This window comes from Schistocerca piceifrons, unplaced genomic scaffold (genome assembly GCF_021461385.2).
Source record: "Schistocerca piceifrons isolate TAMUIC-IGC-003096 unplaced genomic scaffold, iqSchPice1.1 HiC_scaffold_1407, whole genome shotgun sequence".
Taxonomy (NCBI): domain Eukaryota; kingdom Metazoa; phylum Arthropoda; class Insecta; order Orthoptera; family Acrididae; genus Schistocerca; species Schistocerca piceifrons.
The window spans coordinates 22,501-27,500 of NW_025727244.1; the positions used below are offsets into that span (position 1 = coordinate 22,501).

General features: G+C 52.5%; 1 non-coding gene across 1 annotated transcript in view; it reads right to left on the bottom strand.

The window, feature by feature from the left end:
- The window catches only part of LOC124733725, a 1,909-nt gene extending 798 nt beyond the window's left edge, over positions 1-1,111 (bottom strand). Inside the window, exon 1 of the ribosomal RNA XR_007009098.1 lies at positions 1-1,111. This exon is cut by the window's left edge and continues 798 nt beyond it. This is a non-coding gene — a ribosomal RNA (small subunit ribosomal RNA).
- Between the last annotated feature and the right edge of the window lie 3,889 nt (positions 1,112-5,000).

Consider the following 5,000-nt stretch of genomic DNA (forward strand, 5'->3'; position numbering starts at 1 on the left):
TAGGGCGGTATCTGATCGCCTTCGAACCTCTAACTTTCGTTCTTGATTAATGAAAACATACTTGGCAAATGCTTTCGCTTCTGTTCGTCTTGCGACGATCCAAGAATTTCACCTCTAACGTCGCAATACGAATGCCCCCGCCTGTCCCTATTAATCATTACCTCGGGTTCCGAAAACCAACAAAATAGAACCGAGGTCCTATTCCATTATTCCATGCACACAGTATTCAGGCGGGCTTGCCTGCTTTAAGCACTCTAATTTGTTCAAAGTAAACGTGCCGGCCCACCGAGACACTCAATAAAGAGCACCCTGGTAGGATTTCAACGGGGTCCGCCTCGGGACGCACGAGCACGCACGAGGCGGTCGCACGCCTTCGGCTCGCCCCACCGGCAGGACGTCCCACGATACATGCCAGTTAAACACCGACGGGCGGTGAACCAACAGCGTGGGACACAAATCCAACTACGAGCTTTTTAACCGCAACAACTTTAATATACGCTATTGGAGCTGGAATTACCGCGGCTGCTGGCACCAGACTTGCCCTCCAATAGATACTCGTTAAAGGATTTAAAGTGTACTCATTCCGATTACGGGGCCTCGGATGAGTCCCGTATCGTTATTTTTCGTCACTACCTCCCCGTGCCGGGAGTGGGTAATTTGCGCGCCTGCTGCCTTCCTTGGATGTGGTAGCCGTTTCTCAGGCTCCCTCTCCGGAATCGAACCCTGATTCCCCGTTACCCGTTACAACCATGGTAGGCGCAGAACCTACCATCGACAGTTGATAAGGCAGACATTTGAAAGATGCGTCGCCGGTACGAGAACCGTGCGATCAGCCCAAAGTTATTCAGAGTCACCAAGGCAAACGGACCGGACGAGCCGACCGATTGGTTTTGATCTAATAAAAGCGTCCCTTCCATCTCTGGTCGGGACTCTGTTTGCATGTATTAGCTCTAGAATTACCACAGTTATCCAAGTAACGTGGGTACGATCTAAGGAACCATAACTGATTTAATGAGCCATTCGCGGTTTCACCTTAATGCGGCTTGTACTGAGACATGCATGGCTTAATCTTTGAGACAAGCATATGACTACTGGCAGGATCAACCAGGGAGCTGCGTCAACTAGAGCTGAGCAGCCGGCCGCCCGGGAGTGTGTCCCGGGGGCCCGCGCGAACACGCAAGCGTCCGCTCAATCATTCTGCAAACAGGAGGAGGCTGAGCTCCCCTGCACAATACACCTCGAAACCCTCTCAGGTCCCGGCGGCGCGCAGCGCCGTCCCAAGTACTTGGTCGGGTTCGAGAGAGGCGCAATCGCCCGGAGTTAGGCGAGTAGACGCTTTCGGTGCGACCACCCGTGCTCCCAACTGAGCTTGCCGCTGCCGACAGAGGCCCGGGAGCGTGCTGTCGTGGCATTGCCGGCGGGAGACAACACGCGCCACCTACGGTGACCGGCAGCTCCAACGCCAGCGCCACAGAAGGACAAAAGCCCCACTTGGGTGCCGAAGCGAACTCTCCCAGCACAGCGCACGCGCCAACACATCCGCACAGCTGCGATACAAACCACCAGCGAGAACCGCTGGGGCGACCGAGCAGCAGACGGCGTCGCGGCGCCGAGCGCCGGGCGGCGGCGCATCCTCAACGCACACAGTCCTCAATCGGACCAGCACACTGAAGATGTCCACCGCGCTTCGCACCGGGCCCGCGAGGACCTACTTTGGCCGCACGGCGCCGCGCGCAGGGTGCGCCGGCGCGCAGCTGCGACGCCTGCCGCGTCCGTCGGCCGGCGCGCCTGCCACTGGCCGCCCCCACCAGCCGGCTGTAGCGCGTGCGCCCACGCACCGCGCGGCCAGCACGCCGGGAGGCGCCCCCTCACCGGCCGGGGACGGTCCCACCCAGCCACCGCCGCGTATCGCTTCACACCCAGATGCCGTTCAGTTTCGTCGGCATGGTGGGTATCGCTGGAACAACCGGTTCGTACCTCAACCTATCGTCGCCATCACCGATTCACCCCTAGCGAGAACAACCGCACCACAACAGGTTACCATTTGTTCATTTGCGTAACTTCACCAGAAAACGCAGGCGTCCATCGCCATTTGCAACTTCAACGATTATTGCATGCCTGTGTCAGGTGTCACGCCACACTACGTCTGCCCACATACACGCAACAAAATGTGCACGCCTAGACAATACGTGGAAGGTGGCCCCCGTACGTATGCGATGTCCATTGCTCGAACGACTGTCAACCGGCCTCTGTAGCATGTCGCAGATATGGAACGCGGTGCACCATGCCATCACGGTGTGTGAGGAGAGACGACTAGGTCCGAATACATCAACAGACAGCTCATGCTGATCGCCATCCACGGCGTCCGTTCCTCCCACACGTCTCTATGGCGTACCACACTGCAATCCAGCTCTCATAGGGAGACGACACGTAGCTGCGTGCACAATATTTGCACTGTATGGTCCGCCGTTTTTGGGCGCAGTCGTTGTACGGTCACACATGTGCCACGATGTATCATTCGGTACATAAGGACGAATGTGCAGTACAGATTGTGGTTTACGCGTACGACATTAGCGGACGGTTGACACAGGCCGCACCACAACGTAGCCTGAGTACGTCGCATGCGAAGGGCATTGAACATGCAAACTTCTCACCAACCAGCTTGCGAAGGCAGGGGGGCAAGGTGGGGACGTGGGGAGGGGCGGCATGTACGTCCTGCTGCCATCCACATTACAGTGTACAGCAGGAGCATGTGGAAAGTCAGCAAGACTTGCAAGGTGTTTAACATGAAGCGATACACAGGGGAGCGGGCAGTGCGAGTAGCGAACTATATTGCGAGGGTTGCGGGTGGGCAACACTACACTAATTGAACGAGTCGTATAACAATTACAGAGCAGGTTTAGGCGACAACATGGGTTACGTTAGGGGACAACGTGGGTTACGTTAGGGGACAACGTGGGTTACTTTAGGGGACAACGTGGGTTAGGTTAAGGCACAACGTGGGTTAGGTTAAGGCACAACGTGGGTTAGGTTAAGGCACAACGTGGGTTAGGTTAAGGCACAACGTGGGTTAGGTTAAGGCACAACGTGGGTTAGGTTAAGGCACAACATGGGTTAGGTTAAGGCACAACATGGGTTAGGTTAAGGCACAACATGGGTTAGGTTAAGGCACAACATGGGTTAGGTTAAGGCACAACGTGGGTTAGGTTAAGGCACAACGTGGGTTAGGTTAAGGCACAACGTGGGTTAGGTTAAGGCACAACGTGGGTTAGGTTAAGGCACAACATGGGTTAGGTTAAGGCACAACATGGGTTAGGTTAAGGCACAACATGGGTTAGGTTAAGGCACAACATGGGTTAGGTTAAGGCACAACATGGGTTAGGTTAAGGCACAACATGGGTTAGGTTAAGGCACAACATGGGTTAGGTTAAGGCACAACGTGGGTTAGGTTAAGGCACAACGTGGGTTAGGTTAAGGCACAACATGGGTTAGGTTAAGGCACAACATGGGTTAGGTTAAGGCACAACATGGGTTAGGTTAAGGCACAACATGGGTTAGGTTAAGGCACAACATGGGTTAGGTTAAGGCACAACATGGGTTAGGTTAAGGTACAACATGGGTTAGGTTAAGGTACAACATGGGTTAGGTTAAGGTACAACATGGGTTAGGTTAAGGTACAACATGGGTTAGGTTAAGGTACAACATGGGTTAGGTTAAGGTACAACATGGGTTAGGTTAAGGTACAACATGGGTTAGGTTAAGGTACAACATGGGTTAGGTTAAGGTACAACATGGGTTAGGTTAAGGTACAACATGGGTTAGGTTAAGGTACAACATAGGTTAGGTTAAGGTACAACATAGGTTAGGTTAAGGTACAACATAGGTTAGGTTAAGGTACAACATAGGTTAGGTTAAGGTACAACATAGGTTAGGTTAAGGTACAACATAGGTTAGGTTAAGGTACAACATAGGTTAGGTTAAGGTACAACATAGGTTAGGTTAAGGTACAACATAGGTTAGGTTAAGGTACAACATAGGTTAGGTTAAGGTACAACATAGGTTAGGTTAAGGTACAACATAGGTTAGGTTAAGGTACAACATAGGTTAGGTTAAGGTACAACATAGGTTAGGTTAGGTTAGGTTAGGTTACACGTTGTTGTAAGGAAAGGTGTAGGGGGGGGGGGGCGGGGGCGGCAGGTTCGTTGATAGTGATTATAGTAAGTGAATGCTTGTGACATGATCAGATTTGTCACGTCAGGATGCACCTTTGGCTTATTAGAGGCGGCGCTCCAATTCTATGCTTGTGTGAGACCTGTGTCTTTGACTCATGTCATTGTTTGTGCGCTGTGACAGGAGGTACTATTGTGATGTTGGGTGCACCGTTGTATAGGACATGTGTGGGTGTTGGTGCCTGGTCTGCGCAATGGTGGATGTCGAAAGGCTGGGATATTGTATTTTCCGCATGGACCTCCTGGTCTGGTTGTGATAGTGTGGATTGTGTAATGTGGCGGAGAAGATGCACTGGATGTTGTTCCATGCTGGTGCTTACATATTGTATGTGCGCCTGTTAGAAGCAGAGAGTGGTGCGTGATCAGAGTGTCTGGCTGACGTGTGGTTCCCATTGTGGGCAGACTCTTTCAGCATGTATACGGACAGTTGTGTATATTTGCTGTAGTTTGATGGCTCTGCATTGATTACTAATCAGCGCCGTGTGTACGGGTAATCTGGTTCCAGTCCAAAATGTTCCATCTGTGTACATTAGTGACAAAGACTCCCCCCATGCAGTGGGGCTCGGTCTGTTATAGCTCTTCCGCGTAATATATTTGCCCCACGTTTTTGCGACTGCGAGTGCGAGTGCAACGCGCATGGGGACCGACATGCTGATGGCTCGGTATCGGACGCCGTACAGTGAGCAACGCGATCGCGTCTCTCGCTCGTAAGTGGTACAGGTCGCGGCTCATGTATAGGGACAGCGGGAATGTCGCATATTGGAAATAACT